Source organism: Achroia grisella, unplaced genomic scaffold (assembly GCF_030625045.1).
Source record: "Achroia grisella isolate CSIRO2021 unplaced genomic scaffold, CSIRO_AGI_Agris_v1 utg157, whole genome shotgun sequence".
NCBI lineage: Eukaryota > Metazoa > Arthropoda > Insecta > Lepidoptera > Pyralidae > Achroia > Achroia grisella.
In genome coordinates, this window is record NW_026712653.1 from 1007759 (window position 1) to 1028849 (window position 21091).

The window sequence follows — 21091 nt, forward strand, 5'->3', positions numbered from 1 at the left end:
TGTCTGCATTGTTCGATTGTTTAAAAAAAAATACTATGATTGATTGGTAGCACAGTATAATAAACAACACTTGCAGATAATTGCTTGGTTTTTCTCACGTCATGGGAACATTGTGTTTGAGTAGTCATTCTTCCATCAGTTATGACTGGCGACGTGATTCTGAACTGTTTCCACAAACTACACGATGTTTCGAAATCTCATATGCTCTAATTTTATTTATATGTATAATATAAATAAAATTAGAGTATCTGTTTATAATATTGAATTAACCATTTTTTACTACATGCATATGAATATAAATACGGTACACCAAAATAATTGTTTTTCAGTTTTTATCAATCTGTCTGTTTGTTCCGGCTGAAATGGCTGGATCGATTTTGACGGGACTTTTATTGGCCGGTAGCTGATGTAATAAGGGGTAACTTAGGCTACCTTTATTTTAGAAAAATAAAGTTAAATTCCACGCGGACGAAGTTGCGTGTACAGCTAGTCATAAATATAAAACATAAAACCGAAAAATGCATTACCGATTTTGAAATTACTTTCACTTACTCATGCCTCTATTATTAGCGAGTAATTAAGTAATACACGCGGGAAAAACAGAATAAAATAATTATGAAAATCTCCTTGTTCTTTCTATTACGAAAATAAAAACAGTTACATAAACTAATATGTACATAAATATTAAAAAAAACACTATTACAATAAGACACAGGGGTAACAATGAGTGGCGACATTGGAATCTTTTTTCAACCAAATTTGGAACCGACTCTGGTAGTTGTAAATAATAATAAACAATAAAACGAATTGCTAACTTTAGTTAAACGGCATTTTGGTAATATCAATTTATTATGTAAGCTTTTGTTGCGGGTGAGTGATACTATGTTGTTGGTCGAGACGATGTGTATTACAGATGATAATAAACTGACAATATGTACATAGAAATATTGATCTTATATCCTAAATAACAATAGGAAAATGTAAGGTGGGGTGACACAGTTTAGACACAGCAGTGCTTAGTAGACAATATTGAATTTGTCTTACTAGGCATTATTAAATGCAATTATTATTTTGATGTATCTAGGTGACTGTGTCCCATAGCTTTTATTAGTGTAATAACTAACTTTTTTGAAATCGTCTATTATTTTTCTTATAATATTCTAAAAACAAAATACCGTTATCGCACATGGATGTTACAAGTGGGCCCCGTCACGAGCCGTATGCATGCGTTAAAAGATGATGGATGCGCGCGCGCATGACTGATGACCACCACCGTCAGTGTTTGATTATTTCCTTCCTTCGCGTACGGGGTACGTAAATTTTAATAAATTATCTACCCATATAAGCTTTCTAACAAGTTAAGGACCAATGCATAATGCATTTTCAGTTATATAACCTATTATTATAACTCACATCGCTATGCATTAAACCGTGCTATTTTGAAATTGATAATTGACATATTGTAGCAGTGATGAATTTGTAACAGTTTTATCCGTTGCTGTTTAATTTGTATTAGGGCGTCATAAACGAGGGGTTAGTAACCGTATGCATAGAGTTATAAAGTCGCGAGATCGATTCTAGCATACTATAAATATAATATAGATATAGAGAATATAATATAGACCACCGAGGTCGTCAGAACATAGACAAAATTGTACAAACGAAAAAATTGCAGTCACAACTTCTATAATATTTTGTTAATTTATAATATATGCAAATTGCCAAAGAAAGTACTTAATTTAAACACAATGTCGATTTCAATTGGATACAAAATTTGTAACGAATTTTTGAACTGCGTAAACCGGATATTATTTTATGCTTGTAAGAACTAATCTGTTTTGATAACTATTTATTTATATCAACTTTGCTATGTGGCAGTTTGCACACAAAATTCTTAAAAATGAAAATCTGACTAACAATTATTTAAAACAGCAAATCGTTAGTTTCTTGGTCATTCTTCTTGTGATGAATCTGCGTTCCGAATAGAAAAATATGATTACTCGAAAGTGCTTATATTAAGTTTATTAGAATACGGATTATCTTTATTTGTACAGTAATTGACTAAAATATGACATTTTCACTTCCGTATCCTGGTACAGCCTCTCTTCAATTGCAACATACATTGCTTACAAGTAGTAAGCGTCGAAACAAGTTGGAAAGAGGTACCGGCAGACCACTTTGTATAAAGTCTGTCTTGGTAAGATATCAGTCTAATTTCGAAATGTTAACTTACCAAAGATACTAGGGTACTAGGAGAACATAATTAGCACGGAGATCATAATAATTTCACACGTAACGGTCGCAGTAGACCGTGAGATGGTGTTAACGCTCAGACTGCAATATAGCTTACAAGCCGCTTAGCGTCGAAAATAGGTTTGAAAGAGACAAAGTATTGGTAAGAAATCAGCTTAATTTGGAAATGTTAACTCGCCAAAGATACTAGGGTACTAGGAGAACATAATTAGCCTGGAGATCATAATAATTTCACACGTAACGGTCGCAGTAGGCCGTGAGATAGTGTTAACGCTCAGACTGCAATATAGCTTACAAACCGCTTAGCGTCGAAAATAGGTTTGAAAGAGACAAAGTGTTGGTAAGAAATCAGCTTAATTTGGAAATATTAACTCGCCAAGGATACTAGGGTACTAGGAGAACATAATTAGCCTGGAGATCATAATAATTTCACACGTAACGGTCGCAGTAGGCCGTGAGATGGTGTTAACGCTCGGACTGCAATATAGCTTACAAGCCGCTTAGCGTCGAAAATAGGTTTGAAAGAGACAAAGTGTTGGTAAGAAATCAGCTTAATTTGAAAATGTTAACTCGCCAAAGATACTAGGGTACTAGGAGAACATAATTAGCCTGGAGATCATAATAATTTCACACGTAACGGTCGCAGTAGGCCGTGAGATGGTGTTAACGCTCGGACTGCAATATAGCTTACAAGCCGCTTAGCGTCGAAAATAGGTTTGAAAGAGACAAAGTGTTGGTAAGAAATCAGCTTAATTTGAAAATGTTAACTCGCCAAAGATACTAGGGTACTAGGAGAACATAATTAGCCTGGAGATCATAATAATTTCACACGTAACGGTCGCAGTAGACACTGAGATGGTGTTAATGCTCGGACTACAATATAGCTTACAAGCCGCTTAGCGTCGAAAATAGATTTGAAAGAGACATAAAGTATATGTTGGTAAGAAATCAGCCTAATTTGGAAATGTTAACTCGCCAAAGATATGTATTAGGTTACTAGGAAAACATGATTGGACCGGAGATCATAATAATTTCACACGTAACGGTCGCAGTAGGCCGTGAGATGGTGTTAACGCTCGGACGCGCACAGTCTAGGGACGATCCGTTTTAGAAAAACATTGATTATAACATCGATGAATTTAAAAAGAATTTCATTATTTTGTTCAATTTCGATACGATTAGCATGTGCGAGACCATAAATATTATGTGCAGAAACTTGACTACCGTAACGAACATCTCTAATGGCGATCAAATTCCTACCGTTATTGCGACACGTGTTTCACCTCCGAACGAAGCATCATCAGGCAATGAATAGAGTTCAGATGTAGCTTGGAAGCCTGTTGTAACTTTTGACTATTCGGCGACCAGTTAAAATATTAAATACACAATCAACTGGGTGAATAACTAATTAAGATTAAACGAGTGGTAGTCACTAGAACAGGTCAGACCCTAGAAAGAGCACTCGTTCACGTGTAGAGGAAGGTTGAAAGGGGTAAACCTATTACGAAATAACAGGGACATTAGATTGGACTATTATTGAAAAAAATCATCATCATCATCATCTCAGACCGGAAGACGTCCACTGCTGAACAAAGGCCTCCCCCAAAGATCTCCACGACGATCGGTCATGCACTACTCGCATTCATTCCCGCGATCTTGCCAGATCGTCGGTCGACCTTGTTGGAGGCCTTCCCACGCTGCGTCTTACGGTCCGCGGTCGCCACTCCAGAACTTTACTACCTCAACGGTCATCTGTCCTACGAGCTACGTGCCCAGCCCATTGCCACTTCAGTTTCGCAATTCTTTAGGCTATCGGTCACTCTGGTTCTTCTGCGGATCTCCTCATTTCTGATTCGATCACGCAAAGAAACTCCGAGCATAGCCCCTCTCCATTGTCCTCTGAGTGACTCTGAGCTTATTCATCAGCACATAGTTAGCGACAACTTTTCAATGCCGGAAGCCATTTTAAAAATATAGCATTATAGAATATATATCGATGAACGACTATTGCTACAGCCGACAGTGGAGTCAAGTCGCTGATGCGGAACTCTCCGATTGGCGGATGGTATTTTCCTGTCAATCATTGGTGTCGGTAGTTTCTTGTGATATAACACTGAGATGAGAGCTCAAGCTGTTTGCAAGTGTATCTTAATTCGCATATGAACTGTGTGGTAGATTGCTTAGATGCTCGTTAATTCTTATTGTAGAGGTAATTAGTTGTTAAAACAGTTTGTCTATATAAATTAATGTAAAAGTGTAGAAATAAATAAAATGAATTTAAAAAATAAATTTGTAACATTACAATTGTGATATGAACAACAATAATAAATTCTAACATAGTAAAATTGATGTTGCTTCTGCTGTAGCTTTGAACTACGCTACGGATTTTAATGCGGTTTTCAGTAATAGATAGAGTGATTTAAGAGAAGAGTTTATATATTTAGTACATGTACACCCGTGCGAAGCCGGGGCAAGAAGCTAATCTATACGTATAAATAAAATTGGATTTACGTATAAATAAAATTTGTAATATTGAAATAACCGTTTTTTACTACATTCATATGAAAATAAATACGGTACATACAGCAAAATAACATTTTTTTAAATTTTTGTCTGTCTGTCTGTTTGTTCCGGCTAATCTCTGAAATGGTTGGACCGATTTTGACGGGACTTTTATTTGCAGGTAGCTGATGTAATAAGGAGGAACTTAGGCTACTTTTATTTTAGGAAAATAAAGCTAAATTCCACGCGAACGAAGTCGCGGGAACAGCTAATACTAAATATTAATGACATAATTGACAGAGATCCCTCAACGTTATCAGTTAAGAATATCTGACATACCTCTAGATTATAACAGTCGTGAATATTTTGGAGTTTACATAATTTTGAAGTTTAATAAATTTATTTTTTATCAAATATGTGTCACCCGAGTCAAATTGACAGCCTCGGTGGTCTAGTGGTTTAGCACACCGCTTTACTATCCGATGGTCGCGGGTTCGATTCCTCGCACGGTACAAACATTTGTATTCATGAGTATGATTGTTTGTATCGGTCTGGGTGTTTTCTATGTATAATATGTATTTATTTACGAAAAAAAATGTATCCATGTATTTATATCAGTTGTCTAGTACCCACAACACAAGCTCTGCTTAGCTTGGGACTAGATGGCGCTGTGTGAATTGTCGTGAGATATTATTATATTATTATTAAATTTCAGTATAAAATATAGTCTATATGTTATTCTGATGCATAAGCTATATTACTGTAAAGTTTCATCAAAATCCGTTCAGTGCTTTTTGCGTGAAAGAGTAACAAACATCCATACTCGCAAACTCTCGCGTTTATGATATTATTAAGATAAGATTGGTTCAGTACATACATATTTACAAGTTGTATGTTAAATGTGAAGTCGTCTGTGTAAACATAGACATAGAACTCAAATTCCATTGTACCATTAACATCACCTATTTTTCTGTCAAATAAATCGCATGGTGTACTAGCCACTTCGCAGACGGATCACGACGAGGGCAATAACTAAAGATACGACGCCCGGTATTGTTTTCCGATATCGATTCTAATGTAACAACTTAGAGACTGTTAAAGTGGAATCCGAAACAAAGGTGCGCCGTTCCACGCTGTAAGCGGGCCATGTATATACGTTTATAGTGTTAAAAAAAAATAACTGGCATTTGCGATCGCAAATAGCCATTATAATCGTTTAGAAAAAGTCAATAGGTCTTTTATAAGATACTAAAGCATATATTGGAATTAACCTTAAATAAATTCAATCAATCTTTAAATCATATTTACTGAACAACTCGTCATTCAAGAAATCGCTTAGTGAGTAACTCACTCTTGACTTCTTGAATGACGAGCGTGCATGGCAATTGTTATTCATGCACGGAATCAACATAGTATATAAACTGGCTTTAAAAAAATACCAATAGAATTTCTTCCCAGTTCTTCTCAATTGAATCTGCATACTGAACTGGACGGTAGGGAAAATATATAATACAAAAAAATTGACTTTCATAATCGGCTAAAATGTCCTAACTAAATGAAATGATTTTTGACTTTTAATTTGAACATATGTTCAAATTAAAAGTACCTACATATATATGTAGGTTTATTTATTTATACCAAACTTATGTACGTATGTATTGTTTGAATAGTAAATACACTATTGTGTGTGCTACCTATTATCTATATATATAAATAAAATTGGAGTGTAATTTTTTTTCAATTTTTGTCCGACTGTCTGGCTGACTGTTTGTTCCGGTAGATAATGTAATATGGAGTAACTTAGGCTACTTTTATTTTAGAAAAATAAAGTTTAATTCCACGCGGACGAAGTCGCGAGTACAAGTAGTCATCCGTAAAAAATACTGCATCTAAGAATTTATGGATATTTTTGGATGAATGGCGGTCTTCCATAGTGCGGTTTTCTAGAAACTTCTTGCCTCGCACAACCACATTGTGGAATCACCTTCCAGCAATGGTATTTCCGAACCGATACGATATTGAAACCTTCAAGAAAATAGCTTATTCCTTTTTAAAAGGCCGACAACGTACTTGCAATTCCCCTGGTGTTGCGGGTGCTCATGGGCGGCGGTAATCACTTACCATCAGGTGAGCCGCATGCTCGTTTGTCCCCTGTATTATAAAAAAAACAAAAAATATTTATAGTTTCGAAATAATATAAGGCATCGAGGTGCAGTGGATTGATGAGTGACTCCATTACACGAGGCTGGCTACATGAGGCTTCTCTGTAAACTCCACTCAAGCTTGTAATGAGTGGAGTTTACAGGTGAAGCCTGAGTATACTCTAACTATTCCCTACATTGCATACATTAGAGTGGCGTAGACATTGAGGCGATGTCTACATCTGGGACATCTCAAGTCAATAATCAAACTGGAAGCACTGAATTACTGGCAGAAAAAAAGGATTAATAATAAGACCAATCAGTTTAGTATAGTAGTTTAGAAGTCCATCGCGGACAAACAACGTGACATGTAAATTTTATATGTAAACATTTGTTAATATGAATTATAAGATCTTATTCATTGTAATATTGTGTATTTAGGATGACTTATTTTTCACACACACCGTACCTTGTAAGCGTGTCCTTTTAGGCAAATTAAATTATATCTATACACATCTATCTATATATCTGTCTATGTACAATAATTTAGCATTTCCGTAGTGCTACCGTACTTCATCTTCCGGAGTCTTTCCCAATATATTCTAACGAAATGGATATCGAAAAACTATTGGGTTCCCTCAACTATATTGATGAATACGCTGCTCATTGTATCTATTTTTATCTATATTTATTTGATGTATGTACATATATAAACACATATTTTGATGGCCACGGTGGTCTAGCGGTTTAGCACTTCCGATGGTGCGGGTTCGATTCCTCGGACAGCACAAACATTTGTATTCATGATGATTGTTTGTATCGGTCTGGTTGTTTTTAATGTATGTATTTATGAAAAAATCTATGTGTTTGTATAAGTTATCTAGTGCGCATAACACAAGCTTATGTTAGCTTAACTTGGGCCTAGATGGCACTGTGTGAATTGTCCTGAGATTATTATTATTATGTTCAGTTTTTGTGAAGTATTAATATAACATTCTCCTACTGGAATCTGGTAAAAAGTGGTTAATGTGCCTTGTTATGGGTTTACATGATTTATATTCGAATTTGAGCAGACCAAATATAAAAATTACGTACTTTATTATTACGTATTTGTTATAAAAAAAAATACTAATAAGTAATTCTGTTTAATATCTATATATATAAATGGCTAGCTGTGCCTGTAACATCCGCGTTAAATTTTAATAAAAAATATAGCCTATATGTTATTCTGATGCATAAGTTATATTACTATAAAGTTTCATCAAAATACGTCCAGCAGTTTTTGCGTGAAGGAGTAACAAACATCCATACTTACAAACTTTCGCGTTTATATTACTATATTAAGATTAAACAATTAAACATGACTAGTGTTCGATATTCACCCTTAAGTCATTAAAATTGTAATTTTTTATTTACCGGAAGTTTCTATTGACAAATACAAATCCTTTCTAATATCATAAACACGAAAGTAAATCTGTCTGTCTGTCCCGTTTTGACGCCAAAACTACTAAAAATATCGAGCACTATTTCAGTGATACTATATATATTTGGGTATACACCTCGTTGCCTGCAAACGGCACACATGTTTCATATCACAATTTACATATAGCTGTAAACTGTAAGACAAATTTTGAGCAGTGGCGTGTACTAAATTCCACGTAGGTACTTCGTGGATGCAGCCCAATAAATATATCGGTTGAGGGCTCGGGGAGGGCAGTGAATAAACATGAACGCGATACACTGCCGGCCCAATAAAGTATACACACATATATTTTCAATTTAGTATCATAATTTACTCAAGTGCAAGTGTTCATTAAATAGGACGAGGGTAAATATTTGAATATAAAATAACACCATTTTTTATTTATTATTTCTGTTTAATAAGGTGCTAGCTTAAAATAAAATGAACAACCGAAACTGGATGCTTATGTTTACCTACGCACAAAGAAATGTATAATTTTATCAGTAACTAGCTACTCGCCCCGGCTTCGCCCAGGTCTACATGTATTACATATTTATTACATATATAAACCTTCCTCTTGTATCTCTCTATCTAAAAAAAAATTAAAAATAATGAAATATAAAAAATAAAACCTTATATAAACCTTCCTCTTGTATCACTCTATCTATTAAAAAAACCGCTTCAAAATCCATTGCGCAGTTATAAAGATTTAAATAAAATTAAATTAGTATCTACTTCTTCCTTATCCCATTTATTTGGAGTCGGCGTAATGGTTGGTTTATTTTGTACATTGTTGCAAATATAACACTTATTTGAAAAGAATACGAGTTGAGTTCCTGATCAGTTCTTGTCCTCTCGAAATCATCCGAACTGACGAATAAAAATATTTTGGATTTGAATTTGGAATATATATTTCGGTCACTTATCACTATAACTTAACTCTGTCATAAATAAGGACATGTTTACACAATCTTCGCATTGTGACTCGTGTTATATAGAGAAACAAGAATATTTCCATTTAAAAATGTAACCAAACGCAGGAGCTGTCCACTTCCCAAATGTCTTTTCATTTTTTTTTTTATAACACAGGGGACAAACGAGCATGCGGCTCACCTGATGGTAAGTGATTACCGCCGCCCATGAGCACCCGCAACACCAGGGGAATTGCAAGTACGTTGTCGGCCTTTTAAAAAGGAATAAGCTCTTTTCTTGAAGGTTTCAATATCGTATCGGTTCGGAAATAACATTGCTGGAAGGAGATTCCATAATGTGGTTGTTTTCATATATGAACGTTCCAAATCGCGCCCAATACTTTTGTCCGGCAGTGTATTCCGTCGCTGGCAAGACAGGCCTCACTCAATATCGGATATTGTTCTTGCAAATGAGTATTTATGTCATCGTTTGTATAAAATGTGCGCCAATGTGGGCCGAGCGCGTTTTTCCCCGATCACAAGCTCTTGTTTATTGGGGAAAGTTGGCATTTTCCTGCGGGCTCCCGGCCGTGTTCCCGTTCGCTGAACAATGGCAGAACTGTCGTTTAAACTTGCCTTTTGTTTTCATACAGTAATTGGATAAAGGTTGGGGGTGTTTCACTCATTTTTGTATTGGATCACGAACTTACTTGTTGGCAAGTCGTATATTACGATCGACACTTATAGTCAGGACTTACGTTTCAGCTACTTACGTTTGTTTTTTATTAATTAATAAATAACCCTGGACAATTAACACAGCGCCATCTAGTCCAACGGTAACGAAAGCTTGTGTTACGGGTACTAGACAACTGATATACTATAAATACGTCGATATATTTATTTTTGTCAATACATATATAATATACATAGAAAACACCCAGACCAACACACAAAATTATACTCATGAATACAAATGTTTGTGCTGAGGAATCGAACCCGCGACCATCGAAAGTAAAGCAGTATATTAAACCACCAGACCACCGAGGCCGTCATAAGGAGTAAGAAACTTGATGATTATATCCCGAAAATCTTCACGGTATATCATAACGATTATCAGTGGTCTCAAATATATGAATATTCCTCTTATCAGTCGGTTGGTTAAAGGATTAAGTATATCGACTTCTCCATCAAACCACTCCGAAAATACGAAATGACATCGTTAAACGCTGATTTACGCAGATTGCATCTCGCACGCACCGAAAATCCACAAATTACAGGTGACGACTTCAAGTCGGAGTGGACGCGACGGTGTCTAGATGCAAAACATCAAATTATGCAGGAACGCGGAATGTCATAAAATCAGAATCGCCATTCATTGCTATATGATTATTAACACGTACGTCGTGGAGTAAGGCACGAGCGACAGCGTTGTGTGTTTTTTTATTCATGCAATAGTGCCTGCGCTATCGGTTTACGCTGGCGGGGCACCAGTGGAGGATGATAAGATGAGCATGAGGTCAGGTCAAGTAGCTCATCGTGACAAATTCACCAATAATTTATCACGACGGTTTTCAGGGGGAACCGCGTGGAGGTCAACCTGACATGGTGCATTGCTAGTAATGGGGTCTACATTACTAACAATCCCCTTTACCCTGATTGTGTGTGGTTATAATACACATGTTATAATAAAAAAGAACAATAAAGGACTTATCCTTTATTAGAAGTGAGCAGAATAAGTCCTTTATTATTGTGCCTGATCGTTACCCTTAAGTCATTGATCAAATTGTAAGTTTTTATGTACCGGAAGTTTCTATTGACAAATACATATCCTTTCTAATATCATAAACACGAAAGTAAATCTGTCTGTCTGTCCCGTTTTGATTAGTTAAAAGTTACTTCTAATAGTAATGAATTCATTGACTTTTAAATAAAAAAAATCATATTGTTTTTATGTTCAGGTTCCTTTTCGGATTACCGTAGAATGAAGTTTATGTTTTCCGTTTGTATTTTACATAATTTTAAGACCTTTAAAAAATATTCGATAATAGAAAAATAATAAGTTTAAAAACATTCATCATAAACATCACGTTGCTAAACATTTTATGTTAAAAAAAGAACTTTACAATTGTCGAAATATGGCATATATTCGCAAAATACACAGTCCATAAAAAATCGTCGTGATTTTTTTTTTATTTTCATATTTTTTCCCGCACCTTTACGGTTCACCTGATTTTAGTGGGGCTGAGCGAAATTCTACTTCTGCTCGACAGAAGTAATTTTAGTTTACAAGCATCTAACATAAACCCATATCGTCGTAATTTCGATCCCCATTGGAATGTGACAGGTGATCGATCGGATCGGTTTCGCACATCCCACTGCCGCCTATAACTTGCGCCACCAGCACAACACATACCAACTGCTGCGAACAAAGATGGCGGATTTACATAAAAACCGTTTAATCGTAACTCGGGCCTGGCTATCGCGATCTGAACATATTATCATAAATTAATCGAATAAGGGATTGAGGCGATCAATTTATCCACATTACTGCGCGGGCGCAACGCAAACGGAGATATAAAATTGGAGTGAGCGAGGCGACGTAACTCGCGACAACTTATTGCTTCCATTAGATGTGACATCGTTCCACCACTTATTAAGAGGTAATGTCCATTTTTGATAATTTCAAAGATCAATGACCGATACAGCATTCGGAGTAACAATTATACTTACCTCAGGAAGCTGGAAACGAGAGTTTTGGACTAAGAATTTATTTGTGTCCGCGATGCTACCTGCATAAAATTAATAGCCAGTGTATTACTCTGATGTATAAGCTATATTACTGTAAAGTTTCATGAAAATTCGTTCATAGTTTTTGCGTGAAAATGTAACAAACATCCGTCCATCCAATATTAGTAAGATAATGTAACAATATTAACTGACTCAACTTCATCTGCGTCACACTTGACATTTATCATTATATTTCGCTCAATTTACATAATATCTTTTATGAGTTATTCTGATGCATAAGTCATATTGTATCATCAAAATATTGTATATCTCTATCTGTCATATTGTATATCTGTTTCATCAAAATCGGTTCAGTAGATTTTGTGTAAAAAGTAACAAAATACAGTTTCGTATTAAGAATATAATTATCTGTGCCTGCGGTTTTACACTCATAAAATTTATAGCCTGATGCATAAGCTATATTACTGTACAGTTTCATCAAAATCCGTCCAGTAGTTTTTGCGTGAAAGAGTAACAAACATGCAGCCATACTAACAAACTTTCGCATTTATAATATTAACTAGCTGACCCGCGCAATTTTGTCCGCATTATACTTACTCAATTTAAATTATATATTTTTAAATTATAGCCTAGGTATTATTCTGATATATAAGCTGTATTATTGTAAAGTCTCATCAAAATCTCTTTAGTAGTTTTTGCGTGAAAGAAATGAAATGAAATGAAATAATATGAAATAATTTATTTGCGAAATATTGGTACAGTAGTATAATTAATACGATGCCACATGAAATCCATTGATCAGCAATATTTACCATACAGGCATGCAAATTACGTGAAGGCGCTTCCACTCAAATATTCTTGGACACTGTAAAAATTACCAAGTGACAGCCAATTCTTTAGTTTGCGTTTGAATAACGTATGAGACCCCAGTTCTTTAATCTCTCTTGGAAGAGTAACACATCACAAACTTTCGCGTTTATAATATGTAATATAATAATATCACATTACGCCATCTGATCTCAAACTAAGTAGAGCTTGTGTTATGGGTACTGAACAACTGACAGACATACTTATACACGTTTTTGTAAATACATAATATACATAGAACACCCAGACCAATACAAATAATCGTACTCATGAATACAAATCTTTGTGCCGCGCGACGAATGAAAGAAAATTAAAAAGGATGATGGAAGATCGTGGGAAGTGGTAAGAGCTCAACCGAAAAGAATGTGGCTCTTAAATTATGAATGAATGAATGATGGAATATTTACATAATAATGTCATACTGATTACTGATTTAAAATTACGGGATAAAGACAACGATTATGACTCGGAATACTAATATCGATAAATAAAATCGATTTATTTTTCTTAATAATAATACTTTTTTCCAAAATCGAGCTCAGTGGAGAGCAATTTGGGAGCGCTCTCAGTGCTCTAGCTGTTAAGCGCTCAGCTATTCTTCCAATGGTTGCTGATTCGATACCCGATACGATGCAAACTCTTGTATTCATTAGTATGATTGGACTTTTTTCTTTTTTCAAAAATAATTTATTCATGTAGGATATATTAGCCGCTTTTCTCTTTTGCCTTGATCGGAGTGTTTTCTCTATATATTATATATGGATTTATAGAAAAAAAATATTTCTGTTTTTTTTTCTTTTTTATTTATTCAAATTCAAAAATTATTTATTAATTCTAGGATATATTAGCCGCTTTTCTCTTTTACATTGATCGGAGTGTTTTCTTTATATATTATGTATGGATTTATAGAAGAAAAATATTTCAGTATTTTTTTCTTTTTTATTTATTCAAATCAAAAATAATTTATTCATTATAGGATATATTAGCCGCTTTTCTCTTTTGCATTGATCGGAGTGTTTTCTTTATCTATCATGTATGGATTTATAGAAAAACGTTATTTCATTATTTATATCAGTTATCTAGTACCCATAACACAAGATATGTGATTAGTAGACAAGTATGTGGCAAGGGGATTATTAGTAATGTGGCTGATGACCCCCAATGTACCAGGTACAATATCAGGTAACTGATTAAATTTGTATTAAGGTAAGATATTCCTAAACCATATCACATCGTGTCGAAACTTTGATAGAGTCTTGTGAGGTCATCCATTAGGGTTTATAACCCAAAAACTACATATATAATAGTCAATATTTTTTATGTTTGTTGCCTCGGATTTTTTTTCTAGGTGATCAGATTTTTAAGGTTCTATTTTTTATTTGAAGGTATTGTTGCTTCTTACTTGGTACTACTACTTCCACGAGGTTCGAGGAATTTGTCATAGCTAGTAATTTACCATATAAGATTGACCTCTACGTGGTTACCCCAGGAAATTATCGTGATAAATTGCTGGTAAAATGTCACGATGAGCTAACTGACCTGACCTCATGCTCATCTTATCATCCAGGTGTCCAGCCCGCGTATTCCAGTGCAGGCGGGTATATCATCTGTTATCAGCCATTTAAAAAAACACAAAATCTGCTTATCGTAACTAGATGGCGCTGTGTGAATCGTCCTATGTTCAGAGCCGTCTTTCACCTGTTAGAGGCTCTCAGCACATTAGGATAATATGACCATAGTAATAAAGCACTATTTTGTTAGAACAGACAAATTCATTTTTGAACATGAATCTTTAGAGATGAATATTGAGATGCCCTACTTTCAAAACAAATCAGGCAAAAATATTTTTAAAAAGTCGTTATGTGATGTGGGGTTCAAGTTCTTGCTAGACATTTATAAAAAAAATCACAAACAAATTGACCATAGTCGGTAAGCATTTGTTAAGACTGATTTTCAGGTGAGAGTAGTGTAGCTATCGGTTATCGTTTGGTAATGGACTAGGGACTGGACTAGTCTAGGGGGCCCCAATCCATCGCGGGGCCCTGACCACGTGCCCAGTGCGCCCAGTGCGCTCAGTGGGGAAAAGGGGCCTGCTTATGTTAATATTATTATTACTATATTGACGGCCTCGGTAATGTAGCGAATTGGCACACCGCCTTACTTCCGATGGTCGCGGGTTCGATTCCTCGCACGGCACAAACATTGTACTCATGAGTATAATTGTTTCTATCGGTCTGTGTGTTTTCTATGTATAATATGTATGTATGTAAAAAATCTAGTATTTATCAGTTATCTAGTACCCATAACACGAGCTTTAGCTTAACTTGGAACTGATGACACTGTGTGAATTGTCTTGAGATTATTATTAACATGTATTAACAAGTAGATATCCATTTAACTCGTGTAAACATCATAAACCGTAGTCTAATCATGCTTTATTAGAATGGGATTTAGACGATTAGGAGATCCGACATAATGTAAGACAATAAACGTAATTTTGTGCTTTATGGCAAACATAATCTGTGTAAAGGATAACCAGACGAATTAAAATGTGTCCTTAATATTCACAGCGCAATGTTACGTAACGACTTTTAAATTTAGTTATGTCATAATGGAATGGAGTACTTTGAACCGACGTCAAAACGAAGAATATTTTGAATTCTCTATCCTACTGTTACCTTAGAAGACTTTTTAAATAGATTAAAGTATTTTCTAGCAATGTTCCTCAGTATTTATTTCCTACTGAAATAACAAAAAATACAAATTGTGAAAAAATGTCTACACATTTTTTCACAATTTTTGTTCATTTTAGTAGAAACGTTGGTAGCAAAGTTTCATCATCATCATCATCGCAGCCCGGAAGACGACCTCCCCCAAAGATCTCCACGACGATCGGTCCTGCGCTGCTCGCGTCCAATGCCTTCCAGCGATTTTGACCAGATCGTCGGTCCATCTTGCTGTAGGACTTCCCACGCTGCGTCTTACGGTCCGTGGTCGCTACTCCAGGACTTTATTGCCGCAACGGCCATCTGTCCTACAAGCTTTGCTATGCCCATTGCCACTTCAGTGTCGTAATTTTTCGGGCTATGTCGGTCACTCTAGTTCCTCTGCGGATCTCCTCATTTCTTATTCTGGCCATTTTGTCCAGATCGTCGGTCCACCTTGCTGGAGGACTTCCCACGCTGCGTCTTCCGGTCCGTGGTCGCTACTCCAGGACTTTATTGCCCCAACGGCCATCTGTCCTACGAGCCCTGCCCATTGCCACTTCAGTGCAATTCTTCGGGCTATATCGGTCACTCTGGTTCTTCTGTAGATCTCCTCATTTCTGATGCGATCACGCAGAGAAACTCCGAGCCCTTTCCATTGCCCTCTGAGTGACTCTGAGCTTATTCATGAGGCCCATAGTTAGCGACCACGTCTCTGCGCCCTAAGTCATCACTGGCAACACACATTGGTCCTAAACCTTCGTCTTGAGACACTGCGGAAATTTGGAAAGTTTAGTTTTCAGAAAAAACAAATGTAATGTAAACTGATTAATTAATTAATTCATAATTTAAGAGCTACGCTCTTGTCGGTGGAGCTCTTGCCACTTTCCGCGATCTTCCATCATGCTCTTTAATTCTTGATACGACACGACTCCCATTTTGTCCTCAATTTGTTTGATGTAGCTATTCCTTGGTCTTCCCCTCCCCCTCTTTCCTTCTATTTTCCCCTCAATAATAATTTTCATGAAATCATCGTGCCGTATCAAGTGTCCTAACATTTTTCCTCGTCTATTAAGTGATTAATATTTACTTAAAAATAGTGAGGAACAATTTAGAATTTGGTGTTCCATCATTACATGTATAGACCAAAGTCGCTGCCGCTGTCTATCCGTCCCTATGTATGCTTAACCCATTACTTCCCAAGCATCGATGTAATAGGATTAAGGTCTTAATACATTAAAAAAAAGTTATAATATGTATTAAAGAATGTAAATTTCAATAGAAAAAATATTTTGAAAATGCAAATTTCATTAGTAGCTATTGTATAAATATATAGTTTGTTGAAAAATATAATTAAATGTAGTGTCCTGAAAATAGGACAGTGGGAATGGGTTAAATCTTTAAAACTACGTAACAGGTTTTGAAGCGGTTTTTTTTAATACATAGAGTGATTCTAGAGGAAGGTTTATATGTTAAATATATGTACACCTGTGCGAAGCCGTGGTAACTAGTATACATAATATACATAAGACCACTTTTTGAATAATATTTTATTTGTCAATAAAACACAATTCCAGTAGTTTTGGGTGAAGTCGGGCCGAGCAGTTAGTATATAATAAAGTTAAATAAATACGGTGATATCTGAGGTAGAAAATACATAGAGATACAATGCCTCGTCGCAAAGCCAATACTTTGAGTCTGTCACAAAATAATTGCTATTTTTTTAAGATACCGTTGACTCAATTCACTAGTATACAACTTGTAATTAAACCACATAATAATGATAATAATCTCAGGACAATTCACACAGCGCCATCTAGACCCAAGTTAAGCTAGCTAAAGATAGATAGATAGATAGATATATCGTTTATTTGTTTGTTACTAGTCACACACATAACATGTTCATAAGAATATAAAAATACATAATACAACATAAGATTTATAAAATTGTGTTTTATGTGTGATCTGTAGCAATACAAAAAGGTCGAAGCTCAGCGTGGAACATTGTTCAGGGAACAAAACACTGATTTTCAGCTTCAACCCATTTGAGGGTACGTGAAAATAATAATTAAAATAAATAAAAAATAAAAAGGAGCAATATTATTAGTGATTGTCTGTGTGGTGTGTTTATAATAAAAATAATGTAAATAGTTCAGAGTATAATTTCATATAATTTTAACTGAGTGGTAAAGGTTCTTAAAAAAAAAAAAAAAAAAAAAAGAAAATATTAATAAGAGTAACATAGAGAAATAAAAAACAATTTTTTTTTTTAAGAACCTTTACCGGAGATTACAACCGCTAGCCAAGAAATTTCTGTGGAATGCCTAAAATTTGTTTTTCTAATAAGTATTCTTTGTGATGTTTTTTAAAACTGTGTACGGTAGTCATATGCCTAAATGGCGGCGGGATGTTGTTCCAACATTTTGTTGCTTGGTAGCGGAAGCTGCCAGTAAATGCCACAGTTCTGTGTACTTGAAATGATAATTTCGAACAAATGAATCTGCATCCATACATACGAGAAGAGAAATTTAGTTCACTTTTTATTACATTGAACAATAGACTAGCCAGGTGTAACTGTCTTCGCAATTCCATATTTAAAATTGAAGCATTGTTTAAATACGGACTAATATGGCTTCGGGGGGGAATATTAAAGCAAAAACGACAACATGCATTTTGCACTCTTTGAGTCAGGCGTTGAGTTCTAGCCAATAGTCGTGGTCCATACACAATGTCTCCATAATTAAATTTGGATAGGATTAATGATTCGCATAGTGTAATCAAACTCTTTCCGATAATAAATTACGAATTTTATATAGGACCTTAAGGCGATAAAAACATTGTTGTACTACATTTAAAATATGCTTTTCAAATCGCAGCCGACTGTCAAAAATAATCCCCAAGTTTCGCGCTTCTTCAACTCGTTCTATATATATTTTTATTTATTATGTCAGTAATTTGTTTTTTTGATCCAAGAATCATATACTTTGTTTTGTTAGGATTAATAACCAATGCATTTTCTTGTGACCAGGCAGCAATTTTCTCCAAGTCCCTATTAAGTTTATGAGCAGCGTCAGTAATCGCAGCGGGTGTTGCAGAGATATAAATTTGTATGTCATCAGCGTAACAATGAAAATTACAATAGTTTATTGCATTTTCAATGTCAGCACAATAAATAATGAAAATGGCCCAATATCGAACCCTGAGGTACTCCACGGTCTACCAGCTTGGGCTCCGACACTGAGTAGGAACCATCCAGCTTTTGTATTTTTACCGATTGGTATCGGTTGCTAAGGTAACTATGAAACCATCCCACAGAGTGCCGATCCAAACCATAATATGTCAGCTTAGAAAGCAAAAGAGGTACATTTAAACAATCAAAAGCGCGAGAGTAGTCGATAAATATACCATTACCAACATCTTGTGATTTAAGAATATTATCTACAACATCCAGTAAAAAGTGGTAGTGCTTTTACCTTTTATCCTGACTGATACTTTGGCAGGATGTTGTTTGTTTCAACGTATTTCAGCAACTGAGTATGAACGGCTTTCTCCAAGACTTTGGACAGAAAGGATAGTATACTTATAGGTCTGAGATCATTAAACTCGGCAGGATTATTAATTTTGGATAAAGGAGTAACCAATGCATGTTTCCATTGACTGAACTTTTGACGTAACAATAGATTTATTAATTATGTTGGTTATAATTGCTAGTGTACGAGGAAGAGTCAGTAGTATCATGTCTCCACTCACCCGATCACTACCCAATGCATTAGATTTTATTGCCGAGATATACCTAGCGACATCACTCTCTGACACCGGCTGCAATTGAAAAGTTTGTACCATACCTATGAAACTCAAATAAGTGAGTTTTGATAAAGATTACATTATTTGGTCCTAGGTACATTTTAAAAAATGTGCATTAATGTTATCGGGGTTATTGAAGAAGAACGGTAGTATGTCACTTTTAGTGGAGTCCACGGAAATATTTTCCTTTAACTTTTTTGAAAATTTTACCATTACTTTGTTGAGAGTTTATATGATAATTATAGTAAGCTCGCTTTTCCCGATCAATACTACTGTGAACGAGATTTTTAAGGTCTTTATAATATCTATTATGTACCTCCAATCCTGTCCTCCTATACATTAACAGTGCTTTATTACGCAAGTCAATCATACGTCTGATGGTATCGGTTACCCATGGTAGTGAATGTTTGCCATTAATTTTAATCCTTTTTTCAGGAGCATGTCCATCAAAAAGGAATAGCAACATCGAGTTAAAAGTGTCGACCATCAAGTCGACACAAGGCAGGCTGTTAATATATTCCCAATGTATAGAATTTAAATGTAGATTAAAATATTCCAGGTTGATATCCTTGATGGGTAAGTATAAAATATTTAGTTGGCATTTTACACTTTTTTATTGTGAGCTCAAAATTAATCATCGCATTTAAGGAACCTCTAATAAAATTGTTCGAAATACTGCGGACCGGTGCATTAGTACACACCAGGTCAATAAGCGTTTCAGTGTCGGTTGACAAGTGTGTTGGCTCAGTAACTACTTGCGTGAGGCTAGTATAGTGTAGAAACTGTACTATCTTTTGTGCACTTATTGATACAATAAATAGTAATACGTAATACAGATTTAAATAACAATTAATAAATAATTTATACTCGCTGAATAGTTCATACATGAAATAAGTAGTTATATTGATTCTGTATTGTTTCAGATTATGTGAATATATGGATAATACAATAAAAAGTATATACATTATGATAATAATAATTGAATAGATTTTATCTTTAGTATGCTATACAACACCGGCAGAATGGAACAAATAATATAAAATTCAAAACAATAGTGTATGCAAAATAATGGATATACAGATACCGATATTGATATATGAAGTGACCTTCAGTGGACTTATACTTATCTTATTCGTTTTGAATTTGAGTTGAGCCAACTGCGTCAGAAAAACCCTAAGAAGGTCTTGTTCAGTTCGAATGCGCTGAGGAAGAGCACTTGTACCGTGGTTCTGTTTCAAATATTCTACCACCGCTGGTCCATACGAACCGCCAGTTGAAGCGCCCAGCAAGTTCCCGTGTCCGTCGAAACAGGAAACGATTGACCCTCGTCAATTTCGTTAACATAGAAATGCTGTTTGGCCCGGGCAGACCGGTGTCTGATGTGGTGGCAACCCTCCGTACGCGAGCAGCTTTAAGCAGTTGATCACGAAGAACTCTGCGGCAAAGTCGAATAACGATTTTTTTTAGACGATGATGATGAAAACTCCTGCGGCGCCTGTATTGGACCAACCCGCATGACGCTGACCAGATCCTCGTCAACCAACTTGACACCTAACTTGCTTGCAATAGTCATGGCAATGTTGCAGACTTTCACCCTTCTGTTCAATAATGCCCGATATCTCGATGTCGTTTAATAAACACTCTTGGTCTCTATCATTGAGTTCTGTCTTTAATTGTTCTATAGACCCTAAAAGCTTT

At 35.4% G+C, this 21091-nt stretch overlaps 1 protein-coding gene across 1 annotated transcript in view; it reads left to right on the plus strand.

Annotated features, from left to right (window-relative positions):
• LOC131841043 (protein tiptop) overlaps positions 1-21091 on the plus strand; it is a 455231-nt gene that overhangs the window by 20525 nt on the left and 413615 nt on the right. The gene's annotated exons all lie outside the window — the stretch shown is intronic.